Source organism: Suricata suricatta, chromosome 10, assembly GCF_006229205.1.
Source record: "Suricata suricatta isolate VVHF042 chromosome 10, meerkat_22Aug2017_6uvM2_HiC, whole genome shotgun sequence".
Taxonomy (NCBI): domain Eukaryota; kingdom Metazoa; phylum Chordata; class Mammalia; order Carnivora; family Herpestidae; genus Suricata; species Suricata suricatta.
In genome coordinates, this window is record NC_043709.1 from 73,913,743 (window position 1) to 73,932,465 (window position 18,723).

At 35.5% G+C, this 18,723-nt stretch overlaps 1 long non-coding RNA gene across 2 annotated transcripts in view; it reads right to left on the reverse strand.

Annotated features, from left to right (window-relative positions):
* LOC115303449 overlaps window positions 1–8,786 on the reverse strand; it is a 14,153-nt gene extending 5,367 nt beyond the window's left edge. For both annotated transcript variants that reach the window (XR_003914067.1, XR_003914066.1), the window contains exons 1-2: window positions 8,742–8,786; window positions 4,905–5,079 (exon numbers count right to left, since the gene is read on the reverse strand). This is a non-coding gene — a long non-coding RNA (uncharacterized LOC115303449). The remainder of the gene's footprint in view (window positions 1–4,904; window positions 5,080–8,741) is intronic.
* Between the last annotated feature and the right edge of the window lie 9,937 nt (window positions 8,787–18,723).

Sequence of the window (18,723 nt, forward strand, 5' to 3'; positions counted from 1 at the left end):
CCCCCCCCAGTACAGTACTGAATATAAATAGTGAAAATGGTGATCTTTGCTTTGGTTCTATTCTAAAAGGAACATATTAAGTACTGTATTTTGTCATTGATATATTATCTATGTGTTGTCATTAATATTTTTAATTAGACTGGGGAGTTTTCCTTTTATTCTAAATTTTCTGAGAGTTTTTCTTGACTTTTTTGTTTTTGCTTTTTTATGAAATTTTTTTCTTCAGCTGCTATAATATTATATTCATTATCCCCTTTATTCTGGTAATATAATAAATTTCCTTAATTGAGTGTTTGAAAGTCAAAAGAGCTTTGAATTCCTGGATAAATCCTAACTGATAATAACATATCATTTGATTGTTAATGTTTTTCTGAGAATTTTACATTTATAAAAATGACATTTTTTTGGAAAATTTTTTTGTTAAATCACTTTTATCTGGTTTTTGTACTTGAGTTATGCCTATCTTACAAGATAAGGATTTTAGATATCCATAACTCCATGTTTTTTTCTTATCCAGATTGAGAATCTTTTCTTTATAATTGGAGTCTTAAATCCACTAACATTTAATGTAATTATTGATTCATTTAGATTTAGAACTACTATTTTGTTGCTTATATTTTATTTAGTCCATCTGCTCATATAAAAAAAGGCATCTGTTCAAGTTTTTTGATGGTCTAGTCCTACTTTTTGCCATCTTAGAAATTGAATGTAGGGGCACCTGGGTGGCTCAGTCAGTTGAGTGGCCGACTTCAGCTCAGGTCATGAAATCACAGTTCGTGGGTACAAACCCCATGTCAGGCTCTGTGCTGACAGCTCAGAGCCTGGAGCCTGCTTCTGATTCAGTGTCTCCCTCTCTCTCTGACCTTCCCTCACTCACACTCTGTGTCTCTCTCAAAAATAAATAAGCGTTGAAAAATCAAATATTAATTAGTATTCCATTGTAATTTCTCTTTTGGATTTTCATCCTTACCTTGTTGTTTTATATTTTATTGGCTGCTCTAGGGATTACAGTATGCGTCCTTAACTTCCTTAGTGTACTTACAGTTGATGTTTTACCATTCCACAGGAAATGTAAGAATCCAGCAATCATATAGTTTGTTTTACTCCTTATACTTTGAGATACTGTCAAATATATTGCCATACTTAAATCAAAAGCTCCCTGGTGACTGTTAGGATATTTTTTAAGATAGTCATTAGGCTTTTAAGGAAATTAAGAAGAAAAATATAGGTTTTGTACTTATCACATATTCGCTATTTCGGGAAATTTTTATTCCATCGTGCACATCAAGTTTCCATAGAGTGTGTATCTACTTCAGCAAAGCTAAGTCTTTAATATTTCCTTTACTGCAGGTCTGTTGGCAAAAACTTCTTTCACTTTTCTATCAGAAAAATATCTTAAATTTTCCTTCATTATGTAAGGATATTTTCACTGCATACGAAATTCTAGTTGATAATCACCTACTTCACGTATCACTTTACTGATGTCATTCCATTATCTTCTGACCTACATTCTTTCCCATGAAAGAGCTGCCATTTGCATGGTTTCCCCCTGTATGCAATACAGCATTTCTGTATTTTCAAAACTTTCCTTTTATCTTTGGGTTTTAGCAGTTTGACAATGGGTTTAGCAGTTGACAAAAAATATGGGTATTTTTCTTTATATTTATACTTCTAAGATTTGCAAGTTGGTATTTGTTTTAGTAAATTTGGGCAACTTTTCAGCCTACTTCAAATAGTAGGATATTTCCTATCCCAATTTTTTTTTCTTATCCTCTTTCTTCTTGGCTTTAATGACACATATGTTAAACTGCATAATATTATCCCACATATTACTGAGACCTTAGTTTTAAGGTTTTGTTCGTTTCTTCAGAGTGAATAATATCTATTAATAAGTCTTTAGACTCAGGGACTCTTTCTTCTCTTGCACACAATCTTATGTATGACTATTCAGTGAATTTTTCAAGTCACATACTTTATTTCTTGCTTATAGAATTTTTATTTGATTCTTTTTGTAGTCTCTATCTCACTGCTAATATTCCCCCATCTGTCCATATGTCCATCCATTATGACCAATTTTTAACATCTCTGTATATATTTGTATTAGTTGATTTTAAATACCCATCTGCTGATTTCAACATCTGGATTATTTCTCAGTTTGTTTCCACTGACTGCTCTCTTTATCCAGATATGTTTCATATTTTCCTGCTTCTTTTCATGTCACAATTATTTAAATTTACTGTGTGATAGACATTGTAGGCCCTAGGTGATTCAGACTCTGAATTTAACTGTTTTCCTTTAGAGAGAGTTAAGGGATTTGAGTTGTGTTTTGTTTTTCATACTGCACTTAATTTTCTGGTCAATTAATCTTAACCTTTTAAATTTTGTGTTTGAACTTTGCTAGAATTCTTCTGTAGTAGCCATTACCATACTGGTAAAAAAAAATAAGTCAGTCTTATTCCTAAGGCTTAGCTTTACTCCAGTATCAATTAAATGAATACGTTGTTCAGCAAAGTATCTTTCCTATAGATGCTCAGAAATCCCATATATCCAAGTGTTGTGGGAACTTCAGAATCTCCATTCAGCTCACAGATTTGCAGGAGCTATTTATACATGAACTCACAGTGTTACACTGCCAGATGTCCAACATCTAAAATCAGTGGCTTCCTATATCTCTCACACACACAACATACACACATACAATTTCCAACTATGAGCTATTTTTCCAATAAGTATCTATTTGCCTAGTTTTAGATCTCTTTTCAATATATCTTAAACTTCATGCTATATCAACTAATATAATACCATAATGTTAAACTATCCCTCCATAAAGGAGGTTTTATAATTTCCTACTTGGATCTTTGAAAGCCCTAGCACTGATTCTGTGTTATGCTTGGTAGAGTTACAATTCTTACTGATAAATCTGAACTCATCTTACATCTTCTTCGAGTTCTCATAGATGGTCAAATTGCTAGATAAAAGCTATGACACTGGGTGAGTTTTTCCGTGTACATGTATGAGTGACTATTAGTTGGACTGTGAGATTTATTGTCTCCAATTAAAAAACAACAACAAAACCTGACACAAATTTAATAGTAGCACCTCATGGCTATTGTATTGAATATTTGTACTTGGTGAACAAATGTGGATATGGGGGTAACAATAAAAATAGTGTCATTGATTCAGCAAGAGAAGAGAAACAAGTATTAAATGAGATAATTTTAAGAAAGGAGAGATTGAATGTGTATTGGGAAAGAGAAGTGGTTAGTAGGTACAGAGTAAGTTCACGACCTCTGTCAAAATCCACACAGATTATACTGTGATATTTATATTTACCTTAAAGTCTATGGCATGCATTATAGGTCAGTGATGAAACTCTGGAAATACCATTTTGCTTTAAAGGTAATTTAAATTTCTTCCAGTATGGATTAGAGCTATACTGATCACTAACTCAATGATAAATGGAGTGAGCTGAACATGGATTGGTAAGCATTCACTGTCAAAACAGGGATGATCCATATTTCTCCTTTTGCCTCTCATAATTTCTGATTACTACATCAGCTTTCTGTTTCCTTTTTTTATTTTAGAGAGAGAGTGGGTGAGTGAGGGGAAAAGGGCAGAGAGACAGAAACAGAGATAGAGACAGAGGTTCTTAATTGGGCTCTATGCTCTATACGGAGACTGATGCAGGTCACAATCCCACAACCCTGAGATCATGAACTGAGCTGAAATCAAGAGTCAGAAGCTCAACCCACTGAGCCACCTAGACATCCCTAAATCAACTTTTCTTAAAGCCTTTAAAAATTTTTTAAACATTTATTCATTTTTGAGAGACTGAGAGAAACAGAAATAAGTGGAGGAAGGGCAGAGAGAGAGGGAGACACAGAATTTGAAACAGGTTTCAGGCTCTGAGCTGTCAGCACAGACACAGGGCTCAAAGCCATGAACTGTGAGATATGATCTGAGCCAACTAAGCCACACAGGTGCCCCCAAGCCCTTTTAATTTAAAGGAAGCTATATTTTCTTCCCTCTACATACATGACTCAGCTTATGAAGCTTGTTTTTAGTAAACATGAATTCCTGGGAAACAGTGTAGCTTAGTACAAAGACTACTGGCTGCAAAGATGAAAACAAATAGTAACAACAACAATAACAAAGAACATTTGAATCCTGAATCTGTTGATGGTTAGCAGTATATATAATCTTAGGTTAGTTTTACTTAGCTTCATTGAATATAAATTTCCTCATCTATAGAGTTTAGATAGTAATCCCTGTTTCCCGGGATGGGTGTAAGAATTAAATACAGCTAGTGCTAGAGATGTACATTGCCTGGCACAATGCCTCACATATAATAGATCTATAATAAATGCTTATTCTCTCTTCATGTTTGACCACATATTTTCTAGACCAGGACTCAGCAATTTTTTTTCTATTAAGGGCCAGATAGTGAATAATTTAAGCTTAGTGAACAATACTATCTCTGTCATTGTAGCCCCATAGCAGCCAAAGAGTGTACGTAAAAGGAATGAGCATCTCTTTCTTTGTTCATTAAACTTTATATACTAATCTGGTAGCGAACCAGATTTGACCTGAAGGAATGGTAGTTTGCAGACTTCTGGACTAGATTAAGGAAAATGGTGGGGGGTTTTGCTTGTTTGTTTGTATAGTCGTTGGATCTATGTTTTAGAATCCCCAAGCTTTTAAAGATACAGAAATAGCATGCTCCATCGATTGTCTCCATGTTTCACATGCCTGATCAAGACAAAACTTCACTGTACCTTTTTCTGTGCTTATCATGGTATGTTTAAAATCAAATTTCCTTGGGAAAAGTATGATTTCATTATATCACCTTCTTCAATTTTAGAGGACAATACTTTCTAAAGTAACACAAAGCCAATTTTTCTTACCTTACAAATAATAATGTTTTGTCTGGATGCTTCTCTCTAGACTTGGTGCAAAATCATTGACAAATGGAAATCCCTGGATTTGAATATTGTTCTTTGTTCTGATGAATGTCCAGCTTTCAGTCTCGCTTCCTGTGGGATAATAAAGAACTTCTCTTCCTTATACTTCAAATGCAGTCTAGTAAGATATGAAGAAAATATAAAGGGAAAAAGGTACTTGCTTAGAAATCAGAATTGTATTCTAGCCCAGGATTTACCACTACCTTAGTGTTATGTGAACTAAAACATTTGAGAATGAATATACTAAGGCCCACCTTTCATGGATTGCCATTAGCTTTAACCTTTTTCTCCAAACCTGTTATCCTCCTGAATTTATTTTTTATCATTTGCAAAGTTACTATATTTTGGTTTTTCAGACTTGCCTCTTGTTTTCCCTAGCCAAATAGTTCTAGATTCTTATTTACACAGCATTTGTTGGTTTATGAGTTTTTGGGTGTGGATTATTTAATTTGGTTTTCACAACCACTAGTATGAATGACAATCATTAATGACTTTTAACCCTTTATTTTATAAATAAGGAGTTAAGTGATAAAATAATTTAAACCAATGAATTTAAGGTCACATAGTTAGAAAACAGAATGAGGACTAAGATCATGTGCTCTCACTACTCACTAATTCTTCGCAGGGATTCTGGGGAGTCTCTGTTCTAGATTTCCAGATGTGTGTCTTATACTTACCTTTCTAATATTCTGAATTTCTGTGTTGGAACTTTCACTGTTGACATAGTGACAGAAGAAGATGAGGAGGGGCTGAAACCATTATCAAGAATACTACAATGACTTCTGGGAAAGGAATTCCCGAAGGTGAGTCAGTCCAGTAGAAGACACTGGATGGCATGGAAAGGCTTTTTAAGAATTTCTTGGTCTGGGTGTTGGCAATGTTGCTATATTTTTCTAGTTTCTAAGAGAGATAAATTTCATGACCTTTACTTTCTCTCTCTGCCCTTCATGCCCTATTCAGTCACATTATCATAAAATTTGGCAAAGTGATAAGAGAATGCTATTTTCTTTAACAATCAAGTAAATATTGAATCTAAAAAATAACCTTTTTCTTTGTTTATTGGACAAAGAACTATGTAATAAAATTTATACTGTCATTAAATTTCCATATTTTGATCTCTTTGAAAATTGAGTGATTGGAATTTTAGGACCCTGATCAGTTACTAAATCCCTCCTTCATAAGTCTTTTTAATTTGCCTTTCTTTGCCCTCATTTGGGACGCCTTTTTCTTGTGTTTTACAGAAAAACAGGTGAGTTTTCACAAAGCCATCCCTATTGTTATGAATAAACCTATTCTATTTTCCTCCTTAGCTTTACTAACATTATAGAACAGGGGTTCAGATCCATTAATATTTAACCTTTCTTTATAATCTTCAGTATTAAGAACCTTCTGACCCACATATCTTTGGGAATATTTTTGGAGGTAAATTTCTGGATCTTAAACATATTTAATATACAGGCTGCAGGCTGTGGGAGCCGTGTAAGTTTAGCCTAAGATGCAGTGGTCAACATATCTCTACCCTTAAGTAACTGCAACAAAAAAAACCAACCAATTTTGGCCTGTTCCTGAGTACCTAGTATCCAGGGAGAACTATAGTTGTTGGGAGCTATTTGAACTCACCGGTTGCATGAAAATTCCTGGTGAGGATATGCAAATTTGCACAGTCTCTTGCCACCAGGCAGCGACCAATATCTACCCTCTTGTAACCTTCATTTCTGCTTGGGCACCAAACCTTGGAATGCTTTGCTGATCATTATCAGGAGCAGCCTCTCCCCCTGCCCTGTCCCTGAGGTCAGGGAAAAGATGAGTAAACTAGATACACCCTAATGTGACTAAGGCAAGCAACATATAATTTTCCTCCTAGCTGAGCTATTAATTGATAACTCACTACTTTCTAGGCCTGGACATAGTTGCAAAAGTCACTCCCTCGATAAAATGTATCATTTGTCTTTGGGACTGTGAGAGCAGGCATTATGTCTCCTGGGGATCTTGTTTTTCTGGAAACTTTCTGTTAGAGCCATAAACAACCTAATGACCCTTATTCATAAAAAAAAAAAAAAACTGACCTTTACTAAACAATGCTGTTTGCCTTATGGTTAAAGGTCACTTCCTTAGGGTTTTACCTGAGGTTTTGTATGTCTGGTTTAAAAAAACACCTGCCCTTCCCATATGAGAGCATGAGTGCCTATAGCCAAGTTTTTTAGAATAATCATTACTATTAAGATTAGAATTGTAACTTCTGCAGAATCCATGTTCCGGAAAATTATAAAAAATTATCTATGAGAAATAATTTACTGCTCTTTCTGCTCCTTGTATCTTTAACCATAAATAAAACTGACTCTCTGGTCAGTGCAAAATGCCTACCTGGTGATCAGAAAGAAACTTGAGGCTCTCTCACTCCCCTTTCGCCGACACTGTCCATCCTTCAGGTACCCCTGGACCTGCTGGAGCTGGACTCCGGCATATAGTGAAATATCTAATACCTCTTTCTTGGGAATCTTTGTCATATATTAATTCCCATAATATTTATTAGACTTCTCCTTGATATTGAAAGCATTTATATTTTATATAAATTTTATATAAAGATTGAGAGACAGATAAATAGACATTGATATATATTGCAAACCCAAAGAACATAAGATATTCCATGTAATATTCAAATGATCTTTCTTCAATTATCCAATCACAGAATTTTCTGGGAAAATTCAAACTTCTCATGTTGGAGAATATGTGGGATCTAGGCTTGATTTTCTCTTGTGGGTTAATATGATTTTTGGATTGTGTGAATTAAATTAAAGGATGACTGAATATTAACTTAGTCTCTACTTTCTAGTGCTTTAATGAAGAATAAACATTAAATTTGTCTTGACATTCTGTAAAGTAGAGCATAAATTTTTATTTTGAATTTTTCCCACTTTTAGTAACATGATGACTAAAGAAAGTAAGATGCAGTATATTTAGGGAAGAAATAAGCAAAACTAAGAATAGTGATTAGGAAAGAGAATATACTACTAGTTGATCTAAGTTGGTGAATGAGAGCTAAAGATAAATACTTATAGTAAATTTAATAACATGTAAAAATGTGTAAATTTGTTTTAAAAACCACAGGGAATGAATTTGGTGAAATTACACAAAAAAATATGTCCCTTGGCTAATTTAATCCAGAAGATAAAATGATCAGAAAATGAGATGAAGGGAAAGATTTGGAATACAAGCTTAGAATAAATAAGTGATGAAAAATATCACCATCTGGAAGATTTTAAAAACAAATTAAAGAAAACATTATTTAAGAACATGATAAAACAGCAGGATAAAACATCAATAAATTCAGTTCAGTAATATTTTAAAAAGTTAAATGTAATAAGTAAAAATTTTAAGGAAAATGCTTGAAAGATGAACAGTATAATAGAATAAATTTTTAAAAGCCTGAGGTCAGCTCAAATTACCTCCTAAAGTTAGAGGAAAAGTAATTTTAAACAGTGATATTTTTCAGGTTGCAAAGGTTAACATTCCCTGGAAAAGTATGCTGGGTCACGAGTGGAAGGCAGTTGAAGCATCCTTCTGATCTTGTGAGTTCCATTCTCTTGACTAGATTTCATTTCAAAGAATTTTATGTTGGTTGAGGTCTTTTGTGACTGATTCTCAATGTAGCCATTCTTGGGGCAGAGATACCTCCTTCCTTAAATTCTTATCCCACAGGGAAGACCGAATAACAGGGAGATGATAACCTTTAGTCCCTACTAGGATTTAAAGTACAAATTTCAGCAACAGATGATGTACCTGAGATTATTTCAGTAATTTCCATGTTCCATCTTTTTTTTTAAATCTCTTTTGAGTGATTTCTTTCTGTGGGAAAAGAGAAAACAAAGCAAAGGTAAAGACATGTCATAAGTGAAGCATTAAATGGTTTTCAGATTTTAGAATCAGGAAACTTATTATAAATTGTTCTAAAACCCAGTTCACTCTGTTCACATGCAGGAAAATTGAATGTGTCCCGGGGAAATAGGGCCGAGGCTCAAGTCAGGTATCTGTTGTATCATGACCTCCTTTCTCTCCCAGACTCTCACAGGAGGAATGGGCTTTCCCTTGCAGTGCACTGTGTGGCTTTATTTGTGGCACGATGAGCTGCGTCTGCACTTGATAAAGACTGTGACCTGACAATGGAGAACACACAGTGAATTCTAGGCCATGAAGGATGTCTTCCCCAAACGGCACAATACTGAACTTGAAATGCAGCCCACTCTACTCCACCTTTCAACCCTCAGAGGCCATCTAATAGATTTCTCTCCCCGGGTACTCAAGTCAAACATGTTAATTTATTGACTAATATCTGCCAATGAGCTATACAGTAGGATTTTTTATTCCTGACAATTCAGATTCCACTTTCCAGGGAGGAAAACTAGGGCAACTTCCTTTAATTCTTTTTTGCCTTAGTTTTTGTGACTATAAAGTGGGGGAAATGATGTTTAGGGGTAACATTTATTAAATATTTACTATATGCTGCAATTGCTCTCAGGGTTTTGTTGATATTGATCTAATTCTCAGGACAATATTTAAAAAAGTGTTTTATTATTACCGGCTGTTTATAGGTGAGCATAACAAAACTAGAGAGGTCAAGTAACTTGCCCTAAATAAGTATTAGGGTGATGATTAGAACTCAGAATGCAGCCTGTCTACCCCATACAGTGAGGATATACTATGACAAAGTATGTGAAATGGTGTCCTAGCATATTGCCTTGCATGTGGTATTCATTAATTAACATTGGCTTTTTAAAAATTATTATTATCTCTTACCACAGTTTACTATCATGACTGATTTCTTGCCTGAGCTCTCCTTTGGTTGAAAAGAAATGAGTAGATCTCTGGGAGAGATGTGGCTCAAATGACTCTTTTTCTTCAGATCTTTGCCCACCACTAGCAATCCTGATTCTGTCAGGTTGGAATCTAAAGTCATTTTCAGTTCTTGTGTTCTATACTTTGTTCTTTAGAGTGACGTTAGGACAGGAAAGGGGCCATGTTTCTTGGAGTTCAGCATCTGACATGATATAAATGATTTCAGAGAATGTTTACTACACTCCATCACTCATTGTATAAATATATTTACTGTATGATGTGCACAGGAGAACCAAATAAGTAAAGACCCTATGAGTTCTTTACATTATCCTGTTTGTATATTTTGTTTTCATGTTGTTATGTATGTGTTATGTATGTATCCTATGTATCTGGGTTTTATACATATTGTATTACATACACATGAACACATATATACTATGTGTATGCTATTCAACATGTTACTAATAAGTTAATCCTCCTAAATCATTGTTTTTGTCATGATACTTTCAATATTCAAGCAGTGATTGTCTTCCTTCTATTTAAACATCGAGTCAAAGCTCCAGAGATCAGGCCTTAAAACTCTCCAAAACCTAATTCCGAACTATCATTCCAACCGTGCCTTTTACCTGTGATCAACACAGTCATTGTACTCCATGTAATCTGGTATAATTTTCCTCCTAAATACGGCCTAACTCTGGAAGCCAACTTCTACTTCCAGCCAAAATGGAATAACAGGAACTAGATTAACCCTTCTATCTTAAATAACTAAACACACATGCGCACGCACATGCACACGCACATGCACACACACACACACACACACACACCCAACAAGACAAAATATATGAAGTGATGGTTTTCACACATTGCACAAAAATAATCATGTGAGAGAGGAAAACTTCCCACAACTATCCCCTGTCCCCCCTTTCCCTTCTTGGAGTTTTCTTCTTAGAGGTATTTCTAGCCACAGCACTGGGAGAGGACTCCAGGGAGAGGTTAGTGGTTTCCTAAATTGACGTGATAGAATCGGGTGTATGGAGGTGTTCAGGTGACTGGACTTCACAGGGCAGAACACCACAGACGGTGAATAAGCACAGAGAGGGCCAAAGAGAACTGTAGAAGTTGCAATTTGAATCATCAGCTGAACACCTATCAGCATGTATTTGTGAGGGATTATCCAAGGTGGAGGAAAGAGCCATCTATAAAGAAAGCACAGCAATCCCTGGAGCTTAATAGAGCCCAGAATTGTTTGTTTTCTACTCTTGCTAGAGTAGAAAAACATCATAATACATGAAGCATCAGGTACTTAGAAGGATATTGCCTCAGTTGTGGAGTGTAATTAGCCCTAGGCTAACAGCTGTTCTAGTCCACATAACAGCGCTTGAAAACAAACCTGAAAAGGGCAAAACTGTTTCCAAGTAACTTCATTGCACCCCAGTGAAAAGTTTAAAGATATTTTTTTAAACTCAAGAATATTTGGCACTTTAAAAAATTCTCAATATGTGGCATCCAATTGAAAATTACTAGGTGTACAAAAAAGCATTGTTATCTGTCAGTATGAAAGAATGAACCCTGACCAAAACAATTGGGTAAAATATTTGGAACTGTGTAAATTCGTTTGCCTCCTGCATACACTTCACGAAAAGCTGATATATTTAAGGTAAGTTGATCCCAGGGGGGGAAATGAGCCACATGCATAGAAAGAAAGATTGTGAAACATTGTGCTCCCATGTCTTTTTCTAAGAAATTAGGGGAGTAAATTAATAATTACTAACTTGAATTCACAAAGGACACCAATATCTGTTCTCAGCCATTGGTTCTCAGCACCATGGTGGAGGTAATGGAAAGCAAGTGTGTGCACCTTGAATAAGAACCTCCCCCGCCCCATCATTTGCAGCATTGGCACCAGTGTCTTCATTCCACTCCAACCTCATCTCTTCTCCTATCTCCCCACTGAGAACTTCTGTTAATGGAAGCTCCATTACCTACTCCCAGAAGAGGGTGCCGCTGAACAATCTGGCCACGTGGCTCTCCCCTAGCTCCCCTAAAGTATTACCTATTCCCTTCTCCTGCTTTAGAATTCTCCCTCTGTCTGTCTCTGACTGATATACTATACATACATTATTTTATAGGTTAATGTCTGTCTTAACCACCAGATTATAAACTTAATGAAGCAAAAGATTTTGTTTATCTCTGAATCTTCTTAGTCCATATTAGTGGCTCATAGATATTAAGTGAGTGAGTGATTCTTAACATCATGTAATTATTTCTTTGTAGATCTAAGTTTTTTGTTTTGTTTTTGTTTTTTGCTTTGTTTTTGTTTTGTTTTGTCAGAGTTTTTAACATGATTTTCCCATAATGGGTGCTAAGCTGCATCAACTCAATTCCCATGTTCAATAATGGATTAAACAAAAAGTAGATAATGAAGATTTTCATTAATCTACTTCTATGAATATTTAAATACATATGTGCTACTGGTAGAGATTTATAGTAAATAGATTTTGATTCCCCCCACCAACTACCACTATGCTATCCCTTTTATCAAATTAAATTACTTTGATTGAAATTAGTCAAATACTAACTGAATGTTTATAAGGTACCAGGCACTGTGCTTTATCCTGCAAATGCAGCAGTGAATAAATACCCTCCTAGTTCCTGCCTTCATAGTTTACAGTCTAAATACCTGATACATTTTCTATTAATAAAAGTATATACAATGGAAGAAAGAAATGTGAAAATTTGAGGCAAATAGCTCTAATTCTATGTAGCAATTATCCCAGTTACTTTTGGGATGAACAATCAAAATGTACTGTATGGAAAATTTTAAAAATGCAGCCGTAATATATGTAGTACCAGCTGTATCCTCGCAAGAAAATACGTTTGGGTTGAGAAATATAAAGTTTTTAAAAATAATGTAATCTGAACTTTTGTTTTGGAAATGAAAGATCTTGCCTCTTAGTATGTCAAAACTACTTTAGAGAGAAGACTTAGTTTGATTCTTACTCTGCCACTTATATATGGTGACCTAGAACAAATTACTGGATTTTTCTCTGTCCATTTCCTTTGTGAATCACAATAATTATTCTTCCTCTTTAAGAAGATTGTAGTCAGAGTCAAATAAGATTATCTTTTAGGAAATGCTTTGAAAGCCACATTGTGGCTATAACATAGAGTTTTAAGGATTGCAAATAAACTAAGTTTGCAAATTGCTCAGCATATTGTTTTAAGCACTTAGTAAGTAGTCACTACATGCAGCTATTACATTTGAGATGAAACTTTTAAAGGTAAAGATTTCATATGGAAGAGTTTAAAAACAAATTATATTTCCAGAATAACACATCTTGAAATTGAGGACCAGAAGGCTTTTCTCTTCTATTTTTTCTTGAATTTTGATGTGGCTATAATTAGGATGTAGTATCAACAGTCGACCTACCAATGTGTGAAGCTAATATTCACCTTTATGCTCCTACTTCAATTATTTCTCCAGTGATGTTGACTAATCAGAGAAAGGTAAAAAGAAACCTCAAATGGTATTCACTGAATTGAGTATGAGGTTGAAATGTCTTCCATCATATTATTTTTATGAGCATTGGTTTCTCTGATGCCCATTGGATCGATGCAAGAATCAGATCAGGTATCAGACTGCCTTTATGAATATTAAAGGTAGCATAGAAGGCATTTGATGCGATTGGAATTTTTTGAGTGAAATTTTCTTCTTACAAACTTGGAATCAGGACATTACATGAAAGTGAATATTTAATAATTTTAGAATACTTTCCAGGAATTATTTATCAGAAAGAAAAAGCAAAATGTGTAATTTTGAGTACACTATGAGCATTGAGAATTTTTCTTTGTAACTCAGTAGAAGCAGCACACTCTTTTACTTGTATTCAAATATAAAACAGTGTTCATTGTCAATTGAAACATTTCCCTTAAAATTTTCTTTTATTCTAGGTAACGGAACCATCCAGTACAATATCATTCCATTATTATTATTAGCAATGAAAATCGTCCTTGTCCTTATTAAAAATTATACCACCAATACATGTTTTTCTCATCATTTTAAAAAGAACGAATTTTATTCTTGTTTGTAACATGGACTAAGAAATACGAAAAGAAACGTATTGTGTTTAATATAAAATATATCCTGGGAAATACCATTTACATAGAGTTCAATGGCAATGAAATGGTTCTGCTACTCTCTGGGATGCAGTGTATGATATTGGTTAAATGCACAGAGAGGTAGCTAAATTGCCTGAATTCAAATCCTGGATTGCCCTGCTAGCTTCACTAGGACTGCACTTCACGTTCCACCATTACTAAATGCCTTGTGCCTATCACTTTATTACTAATTATTTAGTATCCTAACATTGTGTCTCTGATACTTAGTATACATAGATGCTCAGTTATTTCTAAAATTCATTAAAAGCAAAAACAAGTACATGTCTATTTCATAAAGAAATTGGCAAAGAATGCTAACATCAAGTATTTAGGAAAATCAACTTAAGATCTAGTTTGTCATCTTGCCATTTAGACCATTATCTGTTGTTATGAGACTCTAATAAGATAAAGGTTAAAGAATGTTAGCATTTAAAATGCTCTAGAAAAGGAAATAAAACATTATTTTCCTCTGCCATATGATTATTTAGACTATGTGTTTTCCTTTCCTTCAGTTTCTCAGTTTTGTCATTTACCTTTAGGTAAATTTACTGGATGGGTAAAATCAGTGAAGAGGCGGTAAAAAGTAAAACCTAAAAAGTCACAGGATAAATTCCAATACAATTTAAACCTGTTTCAATTAATAGTTAAAAGATGAGCGAAGGATTTTTCATGCAGGGAAGCTGCCTTCATTATTTAAAAACCTACCACAATCAAACGCTTAACATAGTAACTAGAGGGGCAACTGGGTGGCTCAGTAGACAAAGCCTTTGACTCTTGATTTTGGCCAGGTCAAGATCTCACACTTGGTGAAGTCGAGCCCCATGTGGGGCTTCATACTGTCAGGGTGGAGCCTGCTTGGGATTCTCTCTCTGTCTCCTTCTCTCTCTGCCCCTCCCCTGCTCACTCTCTGTCTCTCTCTCTCTCGAAATAAATAAGCTTAAAATGTAAATTAATTAAATAAATAAATAAATTAGAAATATGGAATTTATTTAAATATTTAAGGCAACAAAATAGTGGGCTAAATGAAATCTCACATGGTAAAACTTTAGTGTTTTCTTAAACACTTACTCCTCTTAACAAAGGTTCACGTGGGGTGCCTGGGTGGCTCAGTCGGTTAAGCATCTGGCTTCAGCTCAGATCATGATCTCACGTTTCATGGGGTCGAGCCCCGCATCGAGCTCTGTGCTGACAGCTAGCTCAGAGCCTGGAGCCTGCTTCGGATTCTGTATCTCCCTCTCTCTGACCCTCCCCTGCTTGCACTGTCTCTCTCTCTCAAAAATAAATAAAAGACATTAAAAAATTTTAAAAACAAAAAGACAAAGGTTCACACATGCCAGACTTAGCCTTAATAGTATTAATAGCATCTAACACTTATATTGTATCTACACTATTTGCCAGGTAATATTCTATGCCACTTAACATACGGAACCCTTTGCTACTAACCACCCTATGTTCTAGATACCATTATCTTCATTTTACACATAAGGAGGCAGAGATAAAAGACAAGTCTTGACCAGAGTTAAACGGCTGTGTTGGGATTTGAAGTATTCTGGCTTTGAAATCTGTGTTCTGAAGTACTAGACGGTGCTGCCCTTGAAGCCTTCAGAATTCCTATTTGAACTTTCTATTGTCACCACTGCCTACTTTCCTTCAACCTGCCTGCTCTGCCACCCTGCTTCCTCTCTGGTTACTTGTCTGCCTTATTATTCCTTTTTAAGTTTATTTACTTATTTTGAGAGCATGAGAGAGCAAGCATTCAAGAGTATGTGGAGGGGGGGCAGAAGGAGACTCCCAAACAGGTTCCTCAGTCAGTGCAGGGCCCTACCTGGGCCTTGAACCCACGAATCTGTGAGATCATGACCTGAGCAAAAAATCAAGAGTCGGATGTTTAACCAGCTGAGTCACCCACGCTCCCCTCTCTTGTCTCCCTTACGAATACCTCCACCAACTTGACTCTCCCACTGATTCTCCTACCATCACATAAATTCATTTCCTTCTTTATTCAGCTTCGCTCCTACGGCCTATCATAATCACCTCATTTTAAACCCTCTGTTCCCTTCCCTATTTCTCTTTGCTACCCTCATCTAAGTCTACTACAATTCAAATTAAACCCAATTATCTGCCTACTCTGTGCATATACTGAGAAGCTCAGCATTGCAGAAGATAAGTTAAAAACAGCTTACTTGTTGTGTTGTTTACATTCATTATCATAAGCTTCAAGTGTACACTTCATTGAGTCAAAAATTCTACTAAACCTCCCTAGTATTCTTACTTTCCCACTATCAAAAGGATCATTACTATTTACCTATAAAGATGTTCACTGTTTCACTGTTTCTAATAGCAAAAGACTGGAAAGGTTCTAAACACCCAGAATTGTTGGATTAATTAAATAATGTACATTAGCACAATGGAACACCTTTATTAATGATAGAAGAAGAATACTTAGAAGAACAGTGGAAGATATTTAATGGAAAGAGAAAACGGTCACCGTTACATGAGAAAGGCTGGTTACAAAAACCTTATGTGCCATTCAATATGTAAAACACGTAGAAAGAAAAACAAATATTAGTAGTGGTTTTCTCTGAATAGTTGGATTAGAAATATTTCCTTTATTCTTGTTTTTATTATCTATATATTTTCTACATTGATGATGTGGCACCTTATGGTAAAGTTATCTTTAAGAAAGCAGTGATACTGTGTCATTTTTGTCTACTCTCTTCTCCCTAACACATCATCCCCTATGCCTCCTCCCTCTTCACTCATGACCTAAATTTGTATTTCACTGAAAAAAAAAGATCAGAGCTTCTTCGTTTTGTTCTCATTCTACCTACCATCCTACCTGCATTTCTATATATTTTCTCTGCTGGCTCTTGGGTTCCTGTAGAATATGGAGACCTTGTCATGATTGATGCTCTGCATTTACTTTCTTGCCTCGATTAAGGTTTGATTAAGCTTCTTGTCAGTGATTCAGGATGCTCTCTTCTCTCCCTGGAACTGCCCACTTTCCCCACTTTCTGCAAAAGGATATAACACAGTGGCTCAGGAGGGGGCTCTGGGTAGAACCTGCTTTAATTGAGCATTGCTTCCCTTATTTCTAGCTGTGTAGACCAATTAATTGAACGAATAGGTTTGTAGAACATTTCCCTGAGTTTCAGTTTCATCATCTGTAAAATGGGCTGATCATAGTATACATCATAGGATGCTAGGATGTAGTGAGGATGATATTAATTAATACCTGTAAAATTCTCAGAATAATGCCCCGGGCATAGAAAGTAGTTAGTAAATGTCACCTATCTCCTCTGTCCCCTTCCACTTTCTCCTCTTCCTCTTCTTCCTTATCATTTCTTTACAAATATGTGTTTGAACCTCTTTTTGAGGGGAAAATGCTGTCTCGTACTATTTCTCTCTTCATTTTTTCTATTCTACCTTTACAGAAAAACCTTTTGAAAACTTTTCCCATAGCTTCTCCACGTCTTTACTTCTTTGATTAGATCAGATCCCCCTACGCCCTGCTCACAGCGGCTCTTCTCAGTACCACCACTACCACCACACCAGTGGGCAGCAGTCACCATTCTCTCTCTTCTTTACTTTTCAGCATCACTGACACTGTTTACCACTTCCTCCTTCTGGGAACATTTTCTTCTCTTAGTTTCGAGAACATATGTTCTCCTGATTTTCCTGCTACCTTATTGCCTTTCATAGCTGTTCTTGATGTTCTCCATGGTTTCACCTCTGTCTTAGTATACTCCAGGGCTCTATATCCAGCCTACTTTGTCTACATACTCTCCTGTCTTTGAAAGCAGAGATAAATGTAAATAAATCATATTAAAAGAAAATTGTGACTATGTGACTTGACTTTGCTCACAAGGTAAAAATATACAAATAAATCCTTATTAAAAGGGCAGTCTTCAAGTTTAAAAAAGTTTTTTTAATGTGTATTTTTGAGACAGAGAGAGAGAGAGAGAAGCTGGGGAGGAGCAGAGAGAGGGAGACACAGAACGCAAAGCAGGCTCCAGGCTCCAAGCTGTCAGCACAGAGTCTGATGCGGGGCTCAAACTCACAAAGTGCAAGATCATGATCTGAGCTGAAGTCGGACGCTTAGCCAACTGAGCCACCCAAGGCGCCTCTTCAAATTTTAATAACAGTTGTAGAGTGTTTTATTTTATTCATGACATATTAAAGTGATCTACACTGGCTTTATAAAAGAAGTGGGGACACACACCTCACACCGCACAAAATGAGTACACACATACACACGAACTCATGCTCCTCCCCTACACAATCCTCATTCCCGGCAAACACAATGGAACCAGCAAATGATAGCCATACCATGCAAACAACAATCTTTTCTGTACAATGTACCATAGTGGAGAAATTCCATCACTGATTCATTTTTCATAGAGATTTTACAAACAAAAGGGATGCAAGATCAATCAACAGGGTTATAGGGATGTATTACTTTCTTTCTTCCCTCACTCCCATACAGGTTATTTATGTTGTCAGGATAGACACATTATTTTTAATTAGTTTTGTCCATGTCTAAGTCTTTAAGCAACTTAAGACGTTTTTCCATGCAGAATATAGTCATTTACCTTTGTGATTTTTCTGCATAATGTTTGCTACATAGTAACATGAAAAATATTTCTTGATTAAAGAAATAAAATAAGTTCAGTATTATGTATACATCTATAGTTGGATTCCAAATAACCCATGGTACTGGTACAATGAACAAAACATGGAAAATTTTATTAGAATTAATTTAAATTTC